The sequence below is a fragment of the Triticum aestivum genome, chromosome 5B (assembly GCF_018294505.1).
Source record: "Triticum aestivum cultivar Chinese Spring chromosome 5B, IWGSC CS RefSeq v2.1, whole genome shotgun sequence".
NCBI lineage: Eukaryota > Viridiplantae > Streptophyta > Magnoliopsida > Poales > Poaceae > Triticum > Triticum aestivum.
Genome location: NC_057807.1, coordinates 536,143,315 through 536,167,855, shown reverse-complemented (window position 1 = coordinate 536,167,855; position 24,541 = coordinate 536,143,315). Strand labels below are relative to the sequence as shown.

At 43.9% G+C, this 24,541-nt stretch overlaps 1 pseudogene; it reads left to right on the top strand.

Moving 5' to 3' along the window:
• Positions 1 to 1,176: 1,176 nt before the first annotated feature.
• LOC123116806 (G-type lectin S-receptor-like serine/threonine-protein kinase At1g11300) lies at positions 1,177 to 16,218 on the top strand (annotated as a pseudogene).
• The last annotated feature ends 8,323 nt before the right edge of the window (positions 16,219 to 24,541 follow it).

Here is a 24,541-nt window from a genome sequence, read left to right as displayed (position 1 = left end):
ATAAATAGCAGCCTCAGTTTCGAAGATGAAAAAAAAAATGTTATCATGCATACACAAATTTCAGCAAAAACATATTGATGAAAGTGATTTCACACTTATACAAGTGATAGATTCAGTGACTATTTGGTTGAAACGTGCTGTCATTTCTCTAGTCCCTTTGGTTGCTTTGCTTTGGCTTTTATTTGTACTCCAATTTAATTATGTTTTTCGGCGAGAGAGCATCCTGTTGCTAATTTGTGTTTTTAACACTTCCTGCTCCTAACTTCATTTCTCAAGGAAACTATAACCAAGACAGGTCCAGGAAATAAGAAACATGAGTACAGGACCGTAGGCTTCCAGCTAGTAACCACCATCAGTTCCCAAAACAGCTCTAAGCATAAGCTACAGGAGTCTTACCAGCTGATACAAATGGGGTTCTTTCTGCATATTCTCCAGGACACATATTCTATCCTGGTGTCTGTACTCTGTTATTTGGTTAATGTAATGTGTGTGGTTTCTCTCAAATAAAAAACAAGCTACGTGAACAAACAAACGATGAACTGAAAGAGGGCGCTGCCGCCATCATTGTACAGTTTGATCGTTTTCTCAGTACCTCACCGGAAGAAATCCAAATTAATAGTCGATCCTAGTGCTACAGTATTCCGTGAACAAAAATGAAAAAAAAAAAAAAACTGACTAGGCGCAAGGCATGCAACACCAGAGGAACCAAGACATGCCTTCAGCATCAGGTTGATTCAATATTGGGAACGTGGTGGATTTCCCTCCAATTATCAGGAACATGCCAAATGATGAAGTTCTAGATTTACTATGGTGTAATAATCATGCTTCATAGTTTAATCATGTGATTTTATTTTCTAACAAGGTCTGGAGGCTGGAGCAGCCGGGACGGTATAGGTTACTATTTCAGTCACTAGCCTGACTGGTAAGCAAGTGACGATGGCATCCCAACTCCGACGTGGACAGTTGAGATGTCAACTCCATCCAAGTAACACACTCTCAACTACTCCTGTCCAAAAGACTTTGAATTATTGAAGCATCTGCTTCCGCAATCCAACATGTAGATAGATCATAGATGGGGATCTTGTCGTTCGCCTTCGTCAAACCATTTTCTTGCTTGTGACCAAACCGCAATGCAAGACACACACTTAGAAGTATCCATTCTGGCCTGAACTACGGATGGATTGTCCGGCTCTCCCATGCTTCACGAAGATAGCAGGGCTGGTCCTTCTTATCATCCTGCCGTTGAGCGCGTCCGAAGACCGGCTTGTCCCCGGTAAACCACTCTCCCCTGGCGCCACCATCGTCTCCGACGGAGGTGCCTTTGCATTAGGCTTCTTCTCCTTGTCCAACTCCAGCACCCCGGTCCGGATGTACCTCGGCATCTGGTACAACGACATCCCTGAGCTCACGGTTGTGTGGGTCGCCAACCGAGAAAACCCGACCAGCAACACGACTACCCCGATGCTCTCCCTCACCAACTCCTCCAATCTTGTTCTATCAAATGGTGATAGCGGTGGCCGTGTCATTTGGACAACGACCAACATGCACTAGTAGAAAAACACCTAATAGTCCCGGTTCGTAAGGGCCTTTAGTCCCGGTTCATGAACCGGGACTAATGGGTCGGTTCAAACACGAACCGGGACCAATGTTCCTCCACGTGGCCTTGTGCGCCGAGCCCAGTTAGGGGGTTTTTGGTCCCGGTTAGTGGCTCCAACCGGGACCAAAAGGCATCCACGCGTCAGCATTCCAGTGGCTGGGGTTTTTGTTATTTTTTTTGAAAGGAGGGGGGGGGGTTGGGGGTTTTGGGGGGTTAATTTAGGTGTTTCATATATTGTGTTAGCTAGCTAATTAATAGAGAGAAGTGTCCTCTCTTATGTCCGTGTTTGGTCGACGCTACGTACTATATATACATAAGTGATCGAGAGAACCGTCGTGCATACCGAGAGAAGTGATCGATCGACCTCTCCTTCTCCGAGAGATTGGTCGAACAACAAGTTTTCGTATATCATGTATCTGACGCTACTGGCTACATACATGTACAATATGTATAAGATCTCTTAATTACAATCCCCTAGCAATGGAAATCAATTTCCACATGGTATTCTCCGGCTTTATTGATGACGTGGTCAAGAAAGAATCCCGCCAATTCTTCTTGAATTGCTTTCATGCGATCTGGTTCTATGAGTTCATTCCGCATCTGCCACGTCTAATTTGAAGAAGGGGGTTAATTAATATATATATATATATATATATATGAATGAAACTCAACAGAAATGATGGTGTAATACAATGAAATTGTGAATATTATTGCTTATGCACTTCATATTGTCTTTGAGAGTAGCCCCGCTTGTTTTTCAAAGTCGCGTTGTGGATGAACTCGCACACGTAGTATCCACAAAAATCATTCCCTTCTTCCTGTCACAAGCACTTTACGAGAAATAGATGTCAATCAAACTGATAATGAAGCATTATAAATGGCGTTGATGAAAGTATAGTTATAGAATCAACGGGAGATGCGCGCAACTAGCTAGCCAGTAGTACTTACTTTCGGGTATGTATATCGCATCTCCTTCGGCAGTCCCGGAGCTTCTGCGGTGAACTGTTTCCAAACCCTGTAAGACAAAGAAAATAATTATTATTACTTGAGATATCAGGAAATGAACAAAAAGTTGCCGATATGGTGCAATAATGATCGATTGAACTTACTTGCTGAGCATTTCAGTCATGTCCGCATAGGATTTGGGATATTTCCGTCTCGAGTCTAAGACGGTTACTGGTCCACGCTCAAGCTTAATCTCCAGAAGAATATAGTGGTACCTGCGCACGCATGCATAACTCATCAATTACATTACTATAACCTCGCTCGAGTAATAAGGGAAACCGAATATGCACACGACAGTAACACTCACTTGCCGTTGTAAGGAAAGAGTATGGTATCTTTGTTTTGATTTTTGATCAACGATTGTAGCTCGTTGTCCTCGGCCTCTTTGATGTCCTTTTCAACCAGAAATTCATCTATGATATTTGTGTTAATGAAACCAATATCATAAATTTCTTGTTTTTTTGCACTCAATGATCTTCAATCTGCATAATATATTGAGGATAATTAATTATAAATACATGAAATGAAGAGCCGAGCTATATATAGAGACTTAATGACAGAAATAGTACTTACAGACAGTAGCAAAAGACCATTAGTTTATCGAGGGCCTTTTGATTGAAGAACGCGAAGAACTCATCAAATGGAACAGTCAACAGATCATTTGTAACGAGGTCGTGCTCCTCTTTAATATGCAGATACAAAGCATTCGTACCCTCAGACGTTTTGCAGGTTTCCATGTACCAATTATGGAATCTTCCCATCATTGTTGTCAGAGATTTTTCATCTTTGACGAGAGGCTTCCCGTACTCGTATCTGTGTTCGTCCACCTCCAAGAAATCAGGAAGTGCATCGTCAGGCAGGTAATCTTCAAGATTGCCATAACCGGCCACCGTCCCCGGAGCATTAGACACATTGAGCGGGGGGCACGATTGCTGTGCTTGTTCGCCGAGCTAGGCAATTTTTTTCCCCTTTGCTCATTCTTTTGACCTTTTAGCACTGACAGTAGTTCCCGACCGCTGGGCTTGGAGATATGTCTGTTCAGTAATGCGCTCATAGTTGGTTCTCGGCGGAGACTTTGGTGGTTTCCTCAGGGCATCGATAGTGCGCTTTGCTTTCACCGGATCTACCTTCTCCTCCGGAGGTGGATGTCTCTTTGCTTTCACCCCTTGAAAGAACTCCTTCACATGGGTCCGCACAATCGTATTGTTTTCCTCTTTGGACCTCTCGTACGGTAACTTCTCTAGAGGCTTGAGAGATGGACCGTATTTGTATTGCCTCCCGCCTCTAGTTGTGCTGCTAGACGCCGGAGTAGACGGAGCGGCTGCGGCGTCTGTCTTCTTTCGTGCTTGCTTACGAGGCGGAGGAGAAGGAGTACGACGCGCCGGAGCAGCTGGGGCGGCGGCGGGTCTCTTCCGCCCTTGCTGGCGAGGCGGAGAAGGAGGATGCTGCTGGCTGCTCGGGAGCGCCGGCGCAGGCGGAGAAGGAGGCGGAGTGCCGCCACGCGTGCCCTGATCGTCACTCGCCGGAGGAGGAGACAGTGGAGGAGGCGGAGTGCCCTGACTCGCCGGAGGAGGAGGAGGATGCGGAGGCGTCCAGTTCAGAAGGTTGATGAGCTCCTTCCGCCATAGGCATGGAGTCTTTAGAGCACAACCCAGCCTAGTCTCCCCTTCACCGGTAGGGTGCTCAAGCGGGAGGTCCTCAAATCCATCCGTTATTTCATCCACCATCACCTTACCATATCCTTATGGAATCGGCTGGCAGTGATAAGTTGTGCCGGGTCCACTAGGATAAACTTGGCCAACAGCCGCCTTGACCTTCAAATTCATCCATCGCGCCATAATGTGGCAATTTTGAGACTCCATGATACCATCCACGGGATAGCTGGCAGCAGCCGTCAAGACATGCTCTGGCTGAAGCAGCTCGGTGGAAGCTACGCTGCTTCTCCACTGAGATGGCGGGGTAGCTTTGGGGGAAGCTTCGGCAGGTCGTTTGCTGCGATCTGCTGCTTCTCGTTCCTCTTCTCGATCCTCTAGTCCCATTACCCTTTCGTGCAGCGCCTGCAGTTGGTCCTGCTCCAGTTTCTTCCTCCTCTCGTGGGTTTTGTAACCCCCTGCGTCCGGAAAACCAACCTTCCATGGAATGGAGCCTGGCGTGCCTCATGTCCGTCCAGGGTGCTCAGGATTCCCAAGGGCCATTGTGAGCTCGTCCTTCTCCCTGTTTGGAAGGAACGTCCCTCGCTGCGCTGCATCAATATAGTGTCGAAGGTTCTTGACTGGTATTTCCAGTTGCTCGTCCGTCCACTGGCACAACCCTGTTACAGGGTCCAAGGTTCCGCCAGCCCCGAAGAACCAAGTCCGGCAACGGTCTGGCCAGTACATTGTCTCTGGTTCGATCCCTTTTTCAAGCAGATCATGCTCAGCCTTGGACCACTTAGGACGGGCTTTGAGGTAGCCACCTGACCCCGTGCGATGGTGAAGCTTCTTCTTCGCAGCATTTTTCTTGTTTGTCTCCAACATCTTCTTACTCTTTTCCGATGTCTTGTGGGACACAAATGCGGGCCAGTGATCTTTGATCTTCTCATATTTGCCGATGAATTCTGGTGTCCTTTTTTTCGACAAACTGGTTCAGCTCTTTCCTCCACCTCCTCATTAGGGTTGCCATCTTCTTAAGAGCACAAGACTTGATTATTTGCTCTTTAACTGGATTCTCCGGATCCTCCTCTGGTGGTAGGGTGAAATTTGCCTTCAGCTCAGTCCAAAGATATTCTTTCTGCATATCATTGACATAAGACACCTCAGGGTCTTCCTCCTTAGGCTTATACCATTGCTGGATGCTGATCGGGATCTTCTCCCTAACAAGAACCCCGCACTGAGCAGAAAATGCCTTCCTTGTCCGGATGGGTTCAATCGGTTCGCCGTCGGGCGCGATTTCTATGATCTCAAACTTTTCATCCGAGCTCAACTTTTTCTTCGGGCCTCGTCTCCTTACCGAAGTTGTGCTCGATCCGGAGGGCTAGAAATTATAAGGAAGAAAGACGAAGTAATTAATATGTGTACATATACCAAAACAATGGAAGCATCAATTAACTAGTCAGCACGTGCTTAACTAATATATATATACCTGGCCGGGCTCGGTTCGGTCACCGGAGCAGTCAGCACGGTCTCCTTCTTGTACCTCCATTGTGTCACCGGAGCCATCATGAACATAGTCCTCTTCTTGTACCGGCATTAATGGGCCCAAGCCATCATGAACATAGCCCTCTTCTTCACCCAGTTCTTCCAGCTAAGCAACGGTGTCGAGGAGAAATGACGCAACTTCATCCCTTCCATTTGCGATTATGTCCCCCAATATCGCTTCTGTTTCTTCGTCTCAGGAGTGCTCCATAGTTTCTGCAAATATTTACAACATGTCAATTATTATTCAAACATGGTATATATATATATATATATATATATATATATATATATATTTATTATTTATTATTTATTATATTATTGGCAAACGTAGAACTAGCTAGCTAATCACAATAAGGAATCATGTTAGTGGCCTCGACGCTGCTTCTCTAGGGTTTGGGGTCGCCTTGACACAACAACGCTTCAAGGGTTTGGGGTGGCCTCGACGACAATGCTCTTTTAACTTGGTAAATTTGGGTGGCCTCGAGAGAGTTAATTTTTCGGGTAGGGGCGCGGCGGGAGGGGGTAGGAGACCAACATCGTTTTCTCTCTAGGGTTTGGGTGTCCTCGAGAGTTTTGGTCGAGCGAGAGGGCTGAGGGGGGGGTGCTGCCGTTGTATAAGTTATCACGGTCGAGAGGGGGTATATATATCGACCGCCCCTCATGTCGAAGTTATCTCGAGGGGGTTATATCGACAATGACGCGACAACGACGAGAAAGGAAAATAATTAAGGAAAAGGAAGAAAAGAGGAAGAAGGAAGAAGGAAGAAGAAGAAAAAAAAAGAGGAGAAGAAGAAAGGAATAGAGGAGAAGAAGAAAAAATAGAATTTTTTTTTCTATTTTTTCTTCTTCTCCTCTATTCCTTTATTCTTCTCCTCTTCTTTTTCTTCTTTTTTCCTCTTCTTATTTATTTCTCCTCTTTTTCCTCTTCTTATTTATTTCTCCTCTTTTTCCTCTTCTTATTTTCCTTTTTCCTCTCATTCTTTTTCTTCTTCTTTCTTCCTTCTTCCTTCTTCCTCTTTTCTTCCTTTTCCTTATTTTACTTTCTCCTCTACACTAACCTAAAATGCACTAACCTAAAATCGATATCTACTAACAACCTAAATAAAAAATTAATACATATATGAAAAAACATATATAAACAAAAAAATGCTATGAACATTATATTCATACATACATATATAGCCACATCCATTCATCATATATATAGCTACCACATACATATATACATTATATATATGAAAAAAATGCAATGAACAAAAAAATACACTTATGAAAAAAAAACTATGAACATGTACACATATATATATACACAAAAAATGCAAAAAATTGCTATGGAAATTGCAGGGGCGGCGCGCGGCGGCCGCGCAGGGCAGGGGCGGCGGCGCGGCGGCCGCGCAGGGACAGGGGCGGCGCGTGGTGGCCACGCAGGGGCGCGGGGTGGGAGGGGCGCGGGAGCAGGCTGTGCTCACAGGGGTCGGCGACGACGGCTCAGGCGAGCAGCCTGACAGCGTCGGTGGCGGCGGCGACGGCAAGGTGGAGCAGGGGCGTCGGGCGGCGACGGCGACGAGGAGGAGCATGGGGCGTCGGGGGAGAAGTGGGCGATTTGGCCGGAAACTGCTAAGTGTTGCTTATATAGCAAACCCTTTAGTCCCGGTTGGTGGCACCAACCGGGACTAATGCCCCCTTTAGTCCCGGTTGGTGCCACTAACCGGGACCAAAGGCCTCTTTTTCGGCAGCCCAAAGGGCGGGAACCGGCGGCCTTTGGTACCGGTTGGTGGCACCAACCGGGACTAATGCCTCCCCCTTTAGTACCCTGTGTTGCCCGCCTCAGGGCCAAAGTTTAGTTCCACCTCGCTAGTTGAGAGGGGCGCGCAGTGGTTTATAAGCCCCACTGCCGCACCCCTCTCGAGCTCCTCTCCACTGCAGGCTTTCGGGCCTACTTACTATTGCTTTGCCTGATGGGCCTTCTGGGCCTACTGCGGGCCTGAATCCTGGCCCATATTAGGGTTTCATGTTGTATTCACGCTGTGGGGGCCCAGTAGGAGGCATTTTTTGTTTTTTTTTGTTTTCTTTACTTATTGTTGCTATACTTAATTTTTTTTCTAGTTTTTTTGTTTTGATTCTGCATTATTTATTTTCTTTTGTTTTTTGCTTTATTTTTTAATTGTTTTTGCTTTTAGTTTTAGGAAAATTATAAACTTTCTGTTAGTGCCATTAGTTTTCAAATTTGAAAACACTTTTTTTTGTTTTTTTGTTTTCTTTCTTGCTTTATTTATTTTATTTTGTTTCTACTTACAACAAAATACGTATTGTTGTTTTTTTGTTTTGTTTTCTGCATTATTTATTTTGTTTTGTTTTTTGCTTTATTTTTAATTGTTTTTGCTTTTAGTTTTAGGAAAATTATAAACTTTCTGTTAGTGCCATTAGTTTTCAAATTTGAAAACACTTTTTTTGTTTTTTTTCTTTCTTGCTTTATTTATTTTATTTTGTTTCTACTTACAACAAAATACTTATTGTTGCTATTTTTAATTATTACGCGGGCTGAACCATAAGACATTAAAGCATTTGAAATGAACTCTGAAAAAGTTGAAAGTTGGCATGGTATCATAAATTGACCCACATAGCATGTGCATGTACAAAACGAACAATGGTATCATACTCGTCAGTTACAAAGTTGGCATGATATCATCATAATAGTTGCGGGAGAAAGTCTTTACTTTTTCTTCGCTTGTGTCATTTGCTTATTGAGCCGTAACCATGGATAATCTTCATCGTTTATCAGGATGTTGGGGTCAGCCTTGACTTTGAAGGGAGGAATTTCATGAAACTTTTCATAATCTTCAGACATGTCTGTCTTGTCCTCCACTCCCACGATGTCCCTTTTTCCTGAAAGAACTATGTGGCGCTTTGGCTCATCGTATGATGTATTCGCTTCCTTATCTTTTCTCTTTCTCGGTCTGGTAGACATGTCCTTCACATAGATAACCTGTGCCACATCATTGGCTAGGACGAATGGTTCGTCAGTGCACCCAAGATTTTTTCAGATCCATTGTTGTCATTCCGTACTATGGGTCTACCTGTACCTGACAGATTGACCCATTTGCACTTAAACAAATGGACCTTATGTCTGTAGTAAAGCGGACACCGCTGTTTTGGTTGGTGCTCTTTTGATCTTGGTCAATCGTGTAAAATTTATTCCCGTTTATCTCGTATCCTTTCCAAATCAATACAGTCAAAGATGGTCCCCTGGACAACAAGTACAGCTCATCACAAACAGTGTTGTCACCTCTGATACGTGCTTCCAACCAACTGCTGAAAGTCCTGATGTGTTCACATGTAATCCAGTCGTCGCACTGCTCCGGGTGTTTGGAGCGCAGACTGTTCTTGTGTTCATCGACATACGGGGTCACCAAGGTAGAGTTCTGTAGAACTGTGTAGTGTGCTTGAGACCAAGAATATCCGTCCCTGCATATTATTGAGTCCCTTCCAAGCATGCCTTTTCCAGTCAGTCTCCCCTCATACCGCGATTTAGGGAGACCTGTCTTCTTAAGACCAGGAATGAAGTCAACACAAAACCCGATGACATCCTCTGTTTGATGGCCCATGGAGATGCTTCCTTCTGGCCTAGCACGGTTACAGACATATTTCTTTAGGACTCCCATGAACCTCTCAAAGGGGTGCATATCGTGTAGAAATACGGGGCCCAGAATGACAATCTCGTCAACTAGATGAACTAGGACGTGCATCATGATATTGAAGAAGGATGGTGGGAACGCCAGCTCGAAACTGACAAGACATTGCACCACATCATTCCTTAGCCTTGGTATGATTTCTGGATCGATCACCTTCTGAGAGATTGCATTGAGGAATGCACATAGCTTCACAATGGCTAATCGTACGTTTTCCGGTAGAAGCTCCCTCAATGCAACCGGAAGCAGTTGCATCATAATCACGTGGCAGTCATGAGACTTTAGGTTCTGAAACTTTTTCTCTGCCATATTTATTATTCATTTTATATTAGACGAGAAGCCAGTCGGGACCTTCATACTAAGCAGGCATTCAAAGAAGATTTCCTTCTCTTCTTTGGTAAGAGCATAGCTGGCAGGACCTTCATACTGCTTTGGAGGCATGTCGTCTTTTTCGTGCAAACGTTGTAGGTCCTCCCGTGCCTCAGCTATATCTTTTGTCTTCCCATACACGCCCAAGAAGCCTAGCAGGTTCACGCAAAGGTTCTTCGTCACGTGCATCACGTCGATCGAAGAGCGGACCTCTAGGTCTTTCCAGTAGGGTAGGTCCCAAAATATAGATTTCTTCTTCCACATGGGTGCGTGTCCCCCAGCGTCACTCGGAACAACTAGTCCGCCGGGACCCTTTCCAAAGATTACGTGTAAATCATTGACCATAGCAAGTACGTGATCACGGGTACGCATGGCGGGCTTCTTCCGGTGATCTGCCTCGCCTTTGAAATGCTTGCCTTTCTTTCGACATTGATGGTTGGTCGGAAGAAATCGACGATGGCCCAGGTACACATTCTTCCTGCAGCTTGCCAGGTATATACTATTGGTGTCAAGTAAACAGTGCGTGCATGCGTGGTATCCCTTGTTTGTCTGTCCTGAAAGGTTACTGAGAGCGGGCCAATCGTTGATGGTCACGAACAGCAACGTCTTTAGGTTAAATTCCTCCTGTTTGTGCTCATCCCATGTACGTACACCATTTCCATTCCACAGCTGTAAAAGTTCTTCAACTAATGGCCTTAGGTACACATCAATGTCGTTGCCGGGTTGCTTAGGGCCTTGGATGAGAACTGCCATCATAATGAACTTCTGCTTCATGCACATCCGAGGAAGGTTATACATACATAGAGTCACGGGCCAGGTGCTGTGATTGCTGCTCTGCTCCCCGAAAGGATTAATGCCATCCGCGCTTAAAGCAAACCATACGTTCCTTGGCTCACTTGCAAACTCATCCCAGTACTTTCTCTCGATTTTTCTCCACTGCGACCCGTCAGCGGGTGCTCTCAACTTCCCATCTTTCTTACGGTCCTCACTATGCCATCGCATCAACTTGGCATGCTCTCTGTTTCTGAATAGACGTTTCAACCGTGGTATTATAGGAGCATACCACATCACCTTCGCAGAAACCCTCTTCCTGGCGGGCTCGCCGTCAACATCACCAGGGTCATCTTGTCTGATCTTATACCGTAATGCACCGCATACCGGGCATGCGTTCAGATCCTTGTACGCACCGCGGAAGAGGATGCAGTCATGAGGGCATGCACGTATCTTCTGCACCTCCAATCCTAGAGGGCATACGACCTTCTTTGTTGCGTATGTATTGTCGGGCAATTCGTTATCCTTTGGAAGCTTCTTCTTCAATATTTTCAATAGCTTCTCAAATCCTTTGTCAGGCACAACATTCTCTGCCTTCCACTGCAGCAATTCCAGTACGGTACCGAGCTTTGTGTTGCCATCTTCGCAATTGGGGTACAACCCTTTTTTTTGGTCCTCTAACATGCGATCGAACTTCAGCTTCTCCTTTTGACTTTCGCATTGCGTCCTTGCATCGACAATGACCCGGCGGAGATCATCATCATCGGGCACATCGTCTGGTTCCTCTTGATCTTCAGCAGCTTCGCCCGTTGCAGCATCATCGTGCACATCGTCTGGTTCCTCTTGATGTTCAGTAGCATCACCGTATTCAGGGGGCACATAGTTGTCATCGTACTCTTCTTCTTCGCCGTCTTCCATCATAACCCCTATTTCTCCGTGCCTCGTCCAAACATTATAGTGTGGCATGAAACCCTTGTAAAGCAGGTGGGTGTGGAGGATTTTCCGGTCAGAGTAAGACTTCGTATTCCCACATATAGGGCATGGACAACACATAAAACCATTCTTCATGTTTGCCTCAGCCACTTCGAGAAAATCATGCACGCCCTTAATGTACTCGGAGGTGTGTCTTGAACCGTACATCCATTGCCGGTTCATCTGCGTGCATTATATATAATTAAGTGTGTCAAAAATCATTACAAAACATCATGAATAGATAATTAAGTGACCGAATTAATAGAAATTCATCATCACATTAAAACCAAAGTACATACATAGTTCTCATCTAACAACATAAAGCTCTGCAGAGCATCTAAATTAATTAAACCATACATTGAAACTATGTAAAACATTGCAATGCGAAAACAAATGCGATCATAATCGCAACCAATGTAACAACTGATCCAACGGCATAATGATACCAAGCCTCGGTATGAATGACATATTTTCTAATCTTTCTAATCTTCAAGCGCATTGCATCCATCTTGATCTTGTGATCATCGACGACATCCGCAACATCCAACTCCAATATCATCTTCTCCTCCTCAATTTTTCTAATTTTTTCCTTCAACAAATTGTTTTCTTCTTCAACTAAATTTAACCTCTCACAATAGGGTCGGTTGGAATTTCCGGTTCAACAACCTCCTAGATAAATAAAATCTATGTCACGTTGGTCGGCATAATTGTCATAAACAATAAATGAACCAATAGTTATGAAAAGATAATATATACCACATCTGAATCATAGACAGGACGAGGGCCGACGGGGGCGGATACCAAAACCATCGCACTATATAAGATGCAATAATAAAAGTAAGAAAATTATACAAGTATCTATATAAATATACAAGTAAGAATTTTTTTTCCTTTCAGAAAGAAGATAAGAACAAGAGGCTCACCACGGTGGTGCCGGCGACGAGATCGGCGCGGGCGATCGACGGCGGTGAAGACGGGGACGGGACGTGACGGACCGCTAAACCTAGACAAATATTGAGGAAAATGGAGCTTGGAGGTCGAGCTTGGAGAGGAGAAAGCTTAAGTAGTGTGGCTCGGGCATTCCATCGAACACCTCGTGTGCATAGGAGGTGAGCTAGAGCACCACAAAGCTCTCCCCTCGCCGGCCACGAAAAACAGAGAACTGGGAGTGCTCTGCTCGCGGGGTAGATATATGCAACTAATTCGTCCCGGTTCGTGCCACGAACCGGGACTAAAGGGCAGCCTTTGGTCCCGGTTCAAGCCTCCAACCGGGACCAATGGTGGTGGGCCAGGAGCGATGCGCATTGGTCCCGGTTCGTCCCACCGACCGGAACCAATAGGTCCAGCCGAACCGGGACCAATGGCCCACATGGCCCGGCCGGCCCCCGGGGCTCACGAACCGGGTCCAATGCCCCCATTGGTCCCGGTTCTGGATTGAACCGGGACTAATGGGCTGACCCGGCCTGGACCATTGCCCCCTTTTCTACTAGTGATGGGTACTGCCATGGGCTCTTTTCCCCCATGGCGGTGCTTCTAAACACCAGCAACCTTGTCATCCGCTCCGTAAACGGCACCACGCTGTGGTAGAGCTTCGAGCACTACACCGACACGTTCCTTCCTGGCATGAAGCTCCGGTTCAAGTACATGAAAATGGAACCAGCGACCGCCTGGTATCCTAGAAGGGTCCTAGTGACCCTTCGCCGGGGCGTTTCTCCTATGGTGGTGACACGAGCACATTCCCTCAAATATTCTTATGGGAAGGAGAGCGTCCGGTGTCTCGTAGCACTCCATGGACGGGGTACCTGGTGAAGAGCGAGCTTCGGTACCAGCAGGCAAATGGCAGTGAAGATGTCATCATCTACCTGGCGGTCGTCGATGGCGACGATGAGATCTATACTACCTATAGCGTCTCTGATGGTGCCCCACACACTAGGTACGTGCTGACCTACTTTGGCGTGTTCCAAATCCAGAGCTGGAGTAGTAACAGATCGGCATGGGTAGTTCGTGGGAAATGGTTGTCCCTCGAATGTAACCACTACGGCTATTGCGGCATGTACGGGTACTGCGATGAGACATCGGTGCCCGTCCCGACATGCAAGTACCTCCACGGCTTCGAGCCGGCAAACACAGTGGAGTGGACAGGTGGCAAGTTTTCAGCAGGGTGCCAACGAACGGAGCCACTACGAGGGTGCAATAATGGCTTCTTGGCCTTGACAGGGATGAAGTCGCCTGACAAGTATTCGCTTATCGGCGGCGGTAGGAGTACATTTGAGGAGTGTGCAACAGAATGCAACCGCAACTGCTCTTGTGTTGCATACTCACATGCCAACTTAAGCAGCAGCGGGTCCAAGAGAAACATGACGAGGTGCTTGGTCTGGTTCGGGGAGTTGGTTGACACGGGGAAAATAGGTGAAGAGTTGGGAAGTGACACGCTCTATCTCCGACTTGCAGGATTGAATGCAACATCTGGTGCCAAACCCCTCCACCTCTGGAAAATTATTTCTCTTGTGCTAGAAAATTGTCACTATTGTTTTCATATGATATGTATCGATTCATGTCTTGCACAGGTAAAAGAAGAAAGAGTAATGCAGTGAAGATTGTGCTAGCACTGTTAGGAAGTAGTGTTATAGTACTCATATGCATTTGGTTGGCATGGTTCAAATTCAAAGGTATGCTTAGTGTTTTTTCCACTACAAAGGTACTTCACATTTGCTTCCCTAAGTTTTGTGTGTACTATTGTAATGTACCTTTGGCATACAAATATTGATATCGACGCATAAAACTAGAGCGAATAACTGCCTCGTCTAAGCCTAGCGTTGTTTTTAACCTTGGACTTAAGTGTAAGATTGAAAAGTACAAGTGTATGCTACAGAAACCTACGCAGCATGGAGATGCTTGCGGAAAACAAGTGTGATGTGTGGCCACAGTATTATGGACTCGAAAATTGACGTGTTTAATCAAGGGAGAAATTATGTTTCTTCTAACATGTGTACTTTATCTTATATGTCAAGCGGTGACCATATTGTTAACTCCATGGTTTCCACAATGAGAGAAGTAGACCATAGATTATTTTCTCTAAATTTTCTGAGTTCATAACAGAAATAATAGACTGACACAAGTGATTTTAGGGGTAAAGCAACCTGTTTTTTCTATGTCTATCATAAACCTTTAGAGGTGAAATGGTGATACATTGTGAGTGCAGGCAAGAAAGAAAATGGGAGAAAACACAAGAATGTATTGCTGGATCCAATGAGTACCTCACATGAACTTGGGGAAGTACACCCTGAACACAATCATGAATTCCCATTTGTAACGTTTGAGGAAATTGCACGAGCAACACACAATTTCTCTGAAACATGTGTGATAGGACAAGGTGGCTTTGGCAAAGTTTTCAAGGTAACACACTTAGTAATAATTGACCATTCATTCTATAATCAAGAGATTTGAGAGCTAATGTAACGGACAGCTACGTTTTACCTTTAAATTCTCAGGGATTGTTAGGTGGTCAAGAAGTTGCCGTCAAGAGGCTGAGTAGGGATTCTAAACAGGGAACAAAGGAGTTCAAGAATGAAGTAATTCTAATTGCCAAATTGCAGCATAGAAACTTGGTTCAACTGCTCGGGTGTTGTTCGGAGGGAGATGAAAAACTTCTAATTTATGAGTATCTAGCTAACAAGAGCTTAGATGCCACCCTTTTTGGTAAATATTATAAAAACACACCATAATTTCACAAAAAATACTGAAAAAATCGTTCTCACATTTCCTTCTATATACAGATGATTCAAGAAAAATGTTGCTCGACTGGGAAACACGGTTTAGTATAATCAAAGGAGTTGCAAGGGGACTTCTTTACCTACACCAAGATTCAAGATTAACCATAATTCACAGAGATCTTAAAGTTGGAAATGTTTTGCTAGATGCAGAGATGAAACCCAAGATAGCGGATTTTGGGATGGCAAGGATCTTTGGAGATAACCAACAAAATGCAAATACCCAACGTGTTGTCAGAACATAGTGAGCATCCTTTGAAAACATCCTATTAAATTTTGAATCAATTCTGCTCCGATTCAATAACTTTTGCAATCGAAATAATAAAGCAGTGGTTACATGGCTCCTGAGTACGCAATGGAGGGTGTCTTCTCTACCAAGACCGATGTCTACAATTTCGGTGTGTTACTACGGGAGGTTGTGACCGGCATTAGGAGGAACTCCAATAGACAAACGATGGGCTTCCCTAGCCTCATACTCTATGTGAGTATATACACAAGAATTCTCTCAAGTTATATCTTCTTCAAAAAACAAAACAAAAATGATACGGTGTTCTTGGTCATTTCAGTCATGGAATATGTGGAAGGAAGGGGAGACAGAGAAACTGCCAGACTCGTCGATCATGAACACATGTTCACTAGACGAAGTATTGCTTTGCATCCATGTAGCGCTACTGTGTGTCCAAGACAACCCAGATGATAGGCCCCTCATGTCATCAGTTGTCTTCGTCTTAGAGAACGGAAGCACCACACTTCCAGCCCCGGATCGCCCTGCATACTTTGTGCGACGGAGCGTTGAAGCGGTGCCAATCGGAGATGAGATTCAGACTTCCGTGAACAGTGTTACTCTTACCGAGATAGAGGGGAGATGATATTCAGACTTCATGTGTTGTTTGGAAATCACTGTCTCTGGATGTATTTTGTTTTTTGTTCCATTTTTCTTTTTTGTCTTCATGACAGTCTCGGTTTGGAAAAGAAAGGAAGATGTCAAGGCGCACACAAAAATTTCTTGAAACAAAACAAGTCGATGAAAGTGAAATCACAATAGACACAAGTGATGGAGTAGGTGGTGGTGTCCTTGTCACCCGTTCTTCCAATGGGTTTTCTGCGGCATCGATCCATCCCGTGTACGCAAGACGAGTATGTTGACTGTCGTGGAGTGCACGTGTTCATGTGCATCTTTGAAGTCTAAACCGCAAGTCATCAGCAACCATCCGGTGAATTTCCACCCAACCATCGTGGGCGACTCTCTGTGAGTACAAGGTGATTTAATATGGTCCAACCTATGAATGGCTTCAGAAAGAGAACGTAAACAAATGATGAATCACCAGATTTACGCCGGCATACGAGCTATATATATAGCCTATAATTTGTTGTGTGCATCGACTGATGCAAAGGCCAGGAGGATACGTACACTACTTCTGCGAAAAAGATTTGCATACATTGCCAGTGTTGTTTCTGGCGGCAGCATTGTCAGCGTCGTTCCAAGCGGGGGATTTTCGCTCACCTGCCACCCTCGTGTCAACTTGGTCGCAAGCTCGTGCCAAAAGCCAGAAATCAACTGCAGTTGTACGCGCCTGCACTACGCCAGCACGCCAAAAAACATGTCGGGCCGTCGCTCTCGTCGACCCTGGGTGCATGCTGAAACTAGCCAATAGGGCACTCGTGTGGCGGTCGACAAGGACTTGAGAAGAAATGTCAAGGTAGCAGCTAGCTAGCTCAACTCCTACCGTCGTTTCGCTTGTCAGTTGTCGCTCAAGAAACGCGTGCATGCTTGCACGACCTTGATCGATCGACGGACATGTCGCGCTCTGCCGTGTGCGCCGTCGCCGTCGCGGTAGTCCTCGTGGCCGTTTGCGCGTGACCGGACAAGTCCGCCAACGGCCACGTGCGCTGCAGGCTGCACTGTGCGTGCTGTTGCTGACGCTTCTTGGTGATCTCTCTTCTTGGTTTGCTCCTGGCACGGGATCGATCGGCTATAGGTATTGTTGCCTGATTTATTTATTTATTTGGTAAATCGATTTTTTTCTTGTTTCTTCTAAGTACAGCATTTTTCCTCCTCCAACGGTTCCTCCTTCCAACAAATCGATTTACCCAAATTGTAAATTCAGTCAAGTTACATACTCCCTCCGTCTCAAAAAAATTGTCTTAGATTTGTCTAGCTACGTATGTACCTAATACTAAAACATAACTACAACAGTCTTGCACTATCAGGGGATAAAAGCTATGCTACAGGGGAATACATCACCCAGAGTTGAGAGTACAGGGGAATACATCACCTAGAGTTGAGAGCAGAAGTTCTCTCCACATAAAGCTATCTTAACCTTATTTATTATAGACCTCATGAGCGTGAGAAAGCCAAAAGCGAAGCCAAAGAGGATCTTCAGATGAGAGCACCCGACTAAGTTTTTTTACCGGAGCGGGGATGTACCGGTGCTCAATCCACCATCCCTCGGTGCTTGTAGATCTGTGCGGGTGGACCTTACTAGTTTTTTATTTCCACCTCAGATTCCAGGATACAAGCTGTATACAACTGCAAATACGTGATGGACCCCACGACAGACAGGATATTAACCCCACGCCGATGTCTCCTTCCCGCATCGATCTCCTTTCTCCCCACCCCATCTCTCGTCAGTTCGTTCCATGGGGCTCGGTGGTTAATCCCGGCTATGGCCGCCGTGAGATCCGCCTTCTCCACCAACATCCGGCACCGGATTCGGGTTCCACTGCTGGCACCTACCGCGGGGGGCACATAGAAGGCCGGCGGCGGCGCGGCGGTACCATGAGGCCGGCGAGGAGCAGGGGCCGGATCCACTGGCCGTCGGGGGTGGCTGATCCGGCGAGGTTCCTCGATCCCGCCAACCAGAAGCCCGTCCACCGGCATCCTTGCTGCCCCGGCAGCCGTTGTAGCCCTTGGTGTCTCCGGATCTGGCGAGTCATGAATCCCATCTCCCCTAACCTCTCTCCATATGTATTTCAGGATTTCAGGTTTATTTAGCATGATTTGAACACTCTATGTTTCTTTACCACCAGATCGCCAGCCTCCTCTGCCACTTCAATTTCAGGATTTTTGAATGTTTGTGACAGAGAGCATGTGTTGTAGTTTTTTGAAAGAGACCAAAATCTATGAAATTACTTCCCTGTAATATATTTGAATGCGGTGTTGCTAGTTGTGAAACAAACTAATGTGAAATGGTTTGTGGCACAATGTGAAATTTATATTTCAATCTGGTGAAACTGGATTACTTTAGTATGTCGAAGTGAGATTTGAATGACTTTCAGTGAGATTTGGAATGATTTTTAATGAGATTGTAATGTTTTTCAGTGAGATTTGAATTGAAATAGCTATGTGTAGTTGAGATGTGCAAAATATGTGAAACTGGGATTTCAATGTGTTGTTGCAAGTTGCAAAACTAATTTCTGTGAGATTTCAATGTGAAACTGGAAAAAATATGGAATTAGATCTATGAAAAATATGAAACAGCTATTTCTCTTATCTGTCATTTGTTATTTCAGTGATATATGTATTGAGAAATTCCCTGGAATATATTCCAATGTGGTGTTGCAAGTTGTGAAACTAATTTCTGTGAAAATATATGAAATTACTTCTTTGAAATATATGAAACTGTTGTTCCTCTTATCTGGCATTTGTTATTTAAGTGAGTTGTGTATTGGGAAATATGAAATTACTTTCCTGAAATATATTTCAATGTGTTGTTACAAGTTGTGAAACTAATTTCTGTGAAAATATATGAAATTAGATCTCTGGAAAATATGAAACTGCTATGTGTCATATACGTAATTTGTTATTTCAGTCATATATATATTGAAATGTATGAAATTACTTCCCTGCAATATATTTCAATGTGTTGTTACAAGTTGTGAAACTAATTTCTGTGAAAATATATGGAATTAGATCTCTGAAAAATATGAAACTGATATTTGTCATATATGTAATTTGTTATTTCAGTCATATATGTATTGAAATGTATGAAATTACTTCCCTGAAAATATATGTAATTACTTTAGTGAAATACAGAAATATACATCACTTACATACCTCAGCTACACATAGATATGTGAAATTTATATTACAATGTAGTGTAACTAGACTATTTTAGCCTATGCAAGTGTTATATGCTTCTTAAAAGGACTGCAATATTTTTTTTGAAAGATTTGAAATGATATTTCAGTTAGGTATGAATTGAAATAGCTATGTGTAGCTGAGTTGTTTTGGCAAAAAATATAAAATATAACTAAAATCACTTCATAAAATATAAAAAAATGTTCATGTGAACCTTTTGAAATGCTATGTTTCGGTCTTTTGTAAAGATATTTGTTTTTGAAAGGATTGAAATCATATTTTTGAAGAATTGAAATCAGGACTTTCATGGTTGAACAATCAATTTCACTTGTGAAAAATGAAATTGGAATTGGAATAAATGAAATCACTTTGTAAAAAGATAAAAATGTTTATGCAACACTTTTGAAATACAAAGTTTCACTCTTTTTTGAAATAGATTTCTGAAAGGATTGAAATATGTTTTTTTCTAAACGAGCTGAAATTAGATTTGGAAATTAAGTGAAATGTTCTTTTTTTTTCAAATTCATATCTACTTTATAAAAAAATTCAAATAAGTTTAATGTGAGAAAACTTGATCGGTTGAAAAATGACATGTTCTGTATCTGGACTTGGGAAGTGAGAGATATGCCTCAATCGTACCTGGAAAGCCTGGGACAAGGCTGAAGTCACGTGGGTGTCACATGGCTGATGTCACGTGGGTGGGCCCATCTGATTAAATATGATGCCTTAAATGAAGGAAAGAGTGAAATACAGAAATACTACTTTTGAGTTGGCAGCATCCTATTGGCGGGAGGACCACGGGTACATCCCGACACCGGTAAAAAGAGGTTTGCGTGAGAGCACCAGCTTCAACCTCACCATTCCTCCAGCTCAGGTGGCCCCTCCTTGTCTCATTTCCACGCGATTCGCATCAGTTCTCCACGCCGCTTGTCCAAAGAATGCATCATTGAAACAGGGTTGCTTGAGCATCGTCGCAGAGAACTTTCCACAGATGTAAATAGCAGCTTAGTTTTGCGAGAATGCAGTTCACGTTTTTCCACTTCTGTCCCTGAAAACAAAAGTTGTTTCTCAGTCTCCACAAGCTCCACAAGGTAGCAGCAATCACCATATTCAGCACAGGTTTTTTTTCTTATGCACATGCCAGAAGGCATATATTTTTTCAAAGTTAGTGATTCTATCAATCTCAAAGAAGTCAGAGACAAAGTTCCATACATATTGAGCAACCACACAGTCAAATAGCAAATGTTGGATAGTTTCATATTCAGCACAGAAAAGACAAGATGGATCCTCTACTTCTCTCCTTTTTGCAAGATTATCTCTAGTTAGGATTTTGTTGAGGACACACAGCCATAAAAAACACATGAATTTTTTGGGGACATAGAATTTTCCAAAGATCGTCTCTGATAGCAGAAGCTATCCCTCCAGAACTTTGTTGTTCTAGTCTTTTTTTATTAGGCTCTTTTTGCCTTTTGCTCTCTTTATTGTACGTAGGACATTTGGTGGTTTCTTTAATGAAAATCGACTGGGTGTTTCAGAAAAGAAAAGGTCGCGTCACTGTGTGCCACGATGCCTGCAGGCCAAGAGCAAGAAGATTCACGTACGAACTGCCCAGATGAGAAATGTCAATCAGGTCACTATGCTAGCTCAATCGTCCGTCCACCTGCCGCCATGCACTCCACCACGTCAGCACTCACGCACCATGTAGGCCATAAAATGTCAATCAATCCGTCGTCCTCCGCGACTCTGGAGTCTGCATGCATGCTGAAGCTAGTCAATATGATTTCAGAAAATCATACCTGTGGCTAGACGACCATCCGCCTTGGAGGCCAAGAACGGCCGGCCCAGACGAAATGTCAAGGAGTGGTTTGCTAGCTGTTCTTTTAAAACGAGGACGCATGTAGCGCCTGGTTTATAAATAACAAAGCCACAAGATCACACCACGACAAAAACAACGTCAAAAACGTAAGTATGGTTCACCTAAAAAAACATAGTATATGGTTACATGTTGGACTCAACAGGGAGCAGCCTAATAAAATGACTATAACATGAAAGCAACCAAACCAGGGCCTGCGATTAGGAGGTTCGTTTGTTGATTGCCTGGATCTCCTCTGTATTACTATAAGCACCACTCTGATATCACAAGATTAAAGGATTACTCCTGGTGCCCAAGGTTAAGGATGCTAAGCAAATACAGAAATTTAGGCTGATTTGCCTCCTTAATGTAAGCTTTAAAATTATAACCAAAGTTCTGATGAACAGGCTTAGTAAGGTCATAAAACCTGTTATATCCCCAAATCAGACAACATTTATAAAAGGGAGATATATAATGAAAGGGGTAGTGGTGTTGCATGAGGCCCTAAATATAATACACAAGAAGAAGCAGAGTGCTTTGCCTTTCAAGGTGGATTTTGAGAAGGCATATGATAAAATCAAGTGGCCTTTTGTCTATAAAATGATGAAATTAAAAAACTCCCCTGACCAATGGTGTGACCTAGTGATGCACACTGTGGTTGGAGGTCATGTGGGTGTCAAAGTCAATGCTGTCATTGGCCCGTATTTCAAAACCTTCAAAGGTCTCAGGCAGGGGGATTCTCTATCTCCCCTACTGTTTGATATAGTTGTTGATGGCCTAGTCATTATATTGGACAAGGCTAAGCATGAGGGATTTGTTAAAGGGGTACTTTCAGAATATAACAACTGTGAGATTAACATGCTACAATATGCTGGCAGTACTATCTTCCTCTTACAAGATGATAAAGAAAGTGCCAAAATCTTAAAATTCATTTTAACAACATTTGAACAAATGTCTGGGCTGACTATAAATTTTCATAAGAGTGAAATTTTCTTATTTGGGGAAGCTGTGAACAAAACTGATATCTATCAGGAAATTTTTACTTGTGAGGTAGGAAAAATGCCCCTCAAATACCTAGGACTGCCAGTGGCTGATGTTAGACTGGGGCATAAATTTTGGAAAGGGGTTACTGAGAAAATTGAAAAAAGGTGTGCATGTTGGCAAGGCAGGTTATTGAATATGGCTGGAAGGGTGACTCTTGTACAGGCCTGCATAACCAATATCCCCCTCTTTATGATGTCTTCCTACCCACTGCCTATTGGGATCAGGAAGAAGGCTGATTTCTTTAGAGCTAGACTGGTATGGCAAGAAAATGAAAATAATAAGAAATACCATTTAGTCAATTGGAAAACCTGTTGGCTACCAAAAGAACAAGGAGGCCTAGGGATTATCAATTTAGACATCATGAATAAAGCTTTGTTAACGAAATGGCTGTGGAAAATGGAAATTGAATCTTGGACCTTGGTTGACATCTTGATTAAAAAACATGTTCAAAATAAATGCCTATCCGGGGTAGAGAAAAAGCCTGGAGATTCCCAATTCTGGTGCAGTTTGATGGGGGTGAAAAAAAATATACTTCCAACATATCAAGAAGAAACTGGGGGAAGTAAAAGAGACTAGGTTTTGTGAAGACTGGTTGGTAGGGTCTAAACCATTAAAAGACATATACCCCAGATTATACAACATTAGCTTTGACACAAGATTTCGGTTGCGGAAGCCATCAACCGAGGATGGCGGGGGTTTACTTTTGGACGTACTTTGACTGGAGAAACAACAAAGCTATGGGGGAGTTTGAAAGCTAGATGTGAGGAGGTGATGATGTATGGTGGGAAATATCAACCACTCTGGATGCTCACTAAGGATAAGAATTTTTTTGTGAAGTCTCTATACTCTTTTTTAATCAAAAATGAAGTTGGCTTCCCACAAAAATTCATGTGGAAAATAAAAGTGGCAGCCAAGATAAAAATATTTTTTTGGTTATTTTCTCGAAGAAGCATCTTGACCAAAGACAACTTGATTAAAAAAGGATCAAGGGGAGGGAAAGAATGCGTATAATGTGGACAAGATGAAAACATTGGCCGCCTATTCTTTGAATGTTCTGCGGCTAGACTGGTTTGGAGTCTAGTCAAATGTGCCTTTGATCTTAGAAAAACTCCAAAAAATTCAAGTGATTGCTTCAATATTTGGATCAAAACCTTCAGAAAACCTGAAAAAAACAACTAGTCCTAGTTGGGATTTCTACAATATTCTGGGCTCTCTAGAATGTAGAAATGATATTATATTTAGATCAAAAAAATTGATGACCCAATGATCTTTATCAGAATTATGTGCAATTGGATTCCTGATTGGTCTGTTTTGCAGAGAAAAAGCCAGAACAAAAACTACTGATGCTGGGAGCAAAACTAATCGAGCGGGTCGCAAGTGAAATCTACAAGGCGTCGCAAGGATGGAGGCTTGGAGTGCGGCGGCTGGGATGATGATTTCAGCTCTGTTATCCCAGGAGCCTTCCCCTTTTAATTTAGCTTTGTAATATCTTGTCTGCTGTTAAGAAACCTATGTAGTGATGTATGCATTTTATTTTTGCACCTTGTAGTTGTTTCAAACCCGACTAGTTTGGACGGGAATGATGGTCGCTCCTGGTTTGGTTTCGTTAATGAAATCGGAGGGAAACGCCCTCTTTTATTCAAAAAACAAATAAGCACCACTCTGTTTATCGGATCTCTTTCCTCCTCCACAAGAAAAGCTGTTCTCCTCCCGTCGGTGCCGCCGCCAGTCCGTCCCATCTCCCATGGCCTCTAGGCCATGGAGGTGCGGAGGATCTCGGCCCCTGCCGGTGGGAGGGACCTCGTTCTCGTTCTTGTTAGAGTCAGCGTCTTGGTTGGGGATGTATGGTGGGGGAAATGTCGCTTAGTCTGCATAATGTCTCCCATGTTCTATCCCCGTCCCGGTGATGCGTCTAGCACTGTCGGAGGGCGTGTGGAGGTTTGTCTGCGTAAGATCTTGCGGGATTCGGGCTAGTCTTCGGTGGATCTATTTGGATCCGGTCTTGGTTCGTCTTTGTTTACGTGTTTATAAGTTTTATCCTTCTAATGTACGAATTTCTTCATCGGCGATGGTTGCTATTCTGGTGCATTGGTCATATGGGGCCTTAGCTCGACGATTTCCCGACTGTCTACTACAACAAGATTTGCCCGGCTCCGGTGAGGGAGAGCCCATGACGGCGGCACGCCTTAAGCTCGTTCCAGTTTTTGTAGTCGTC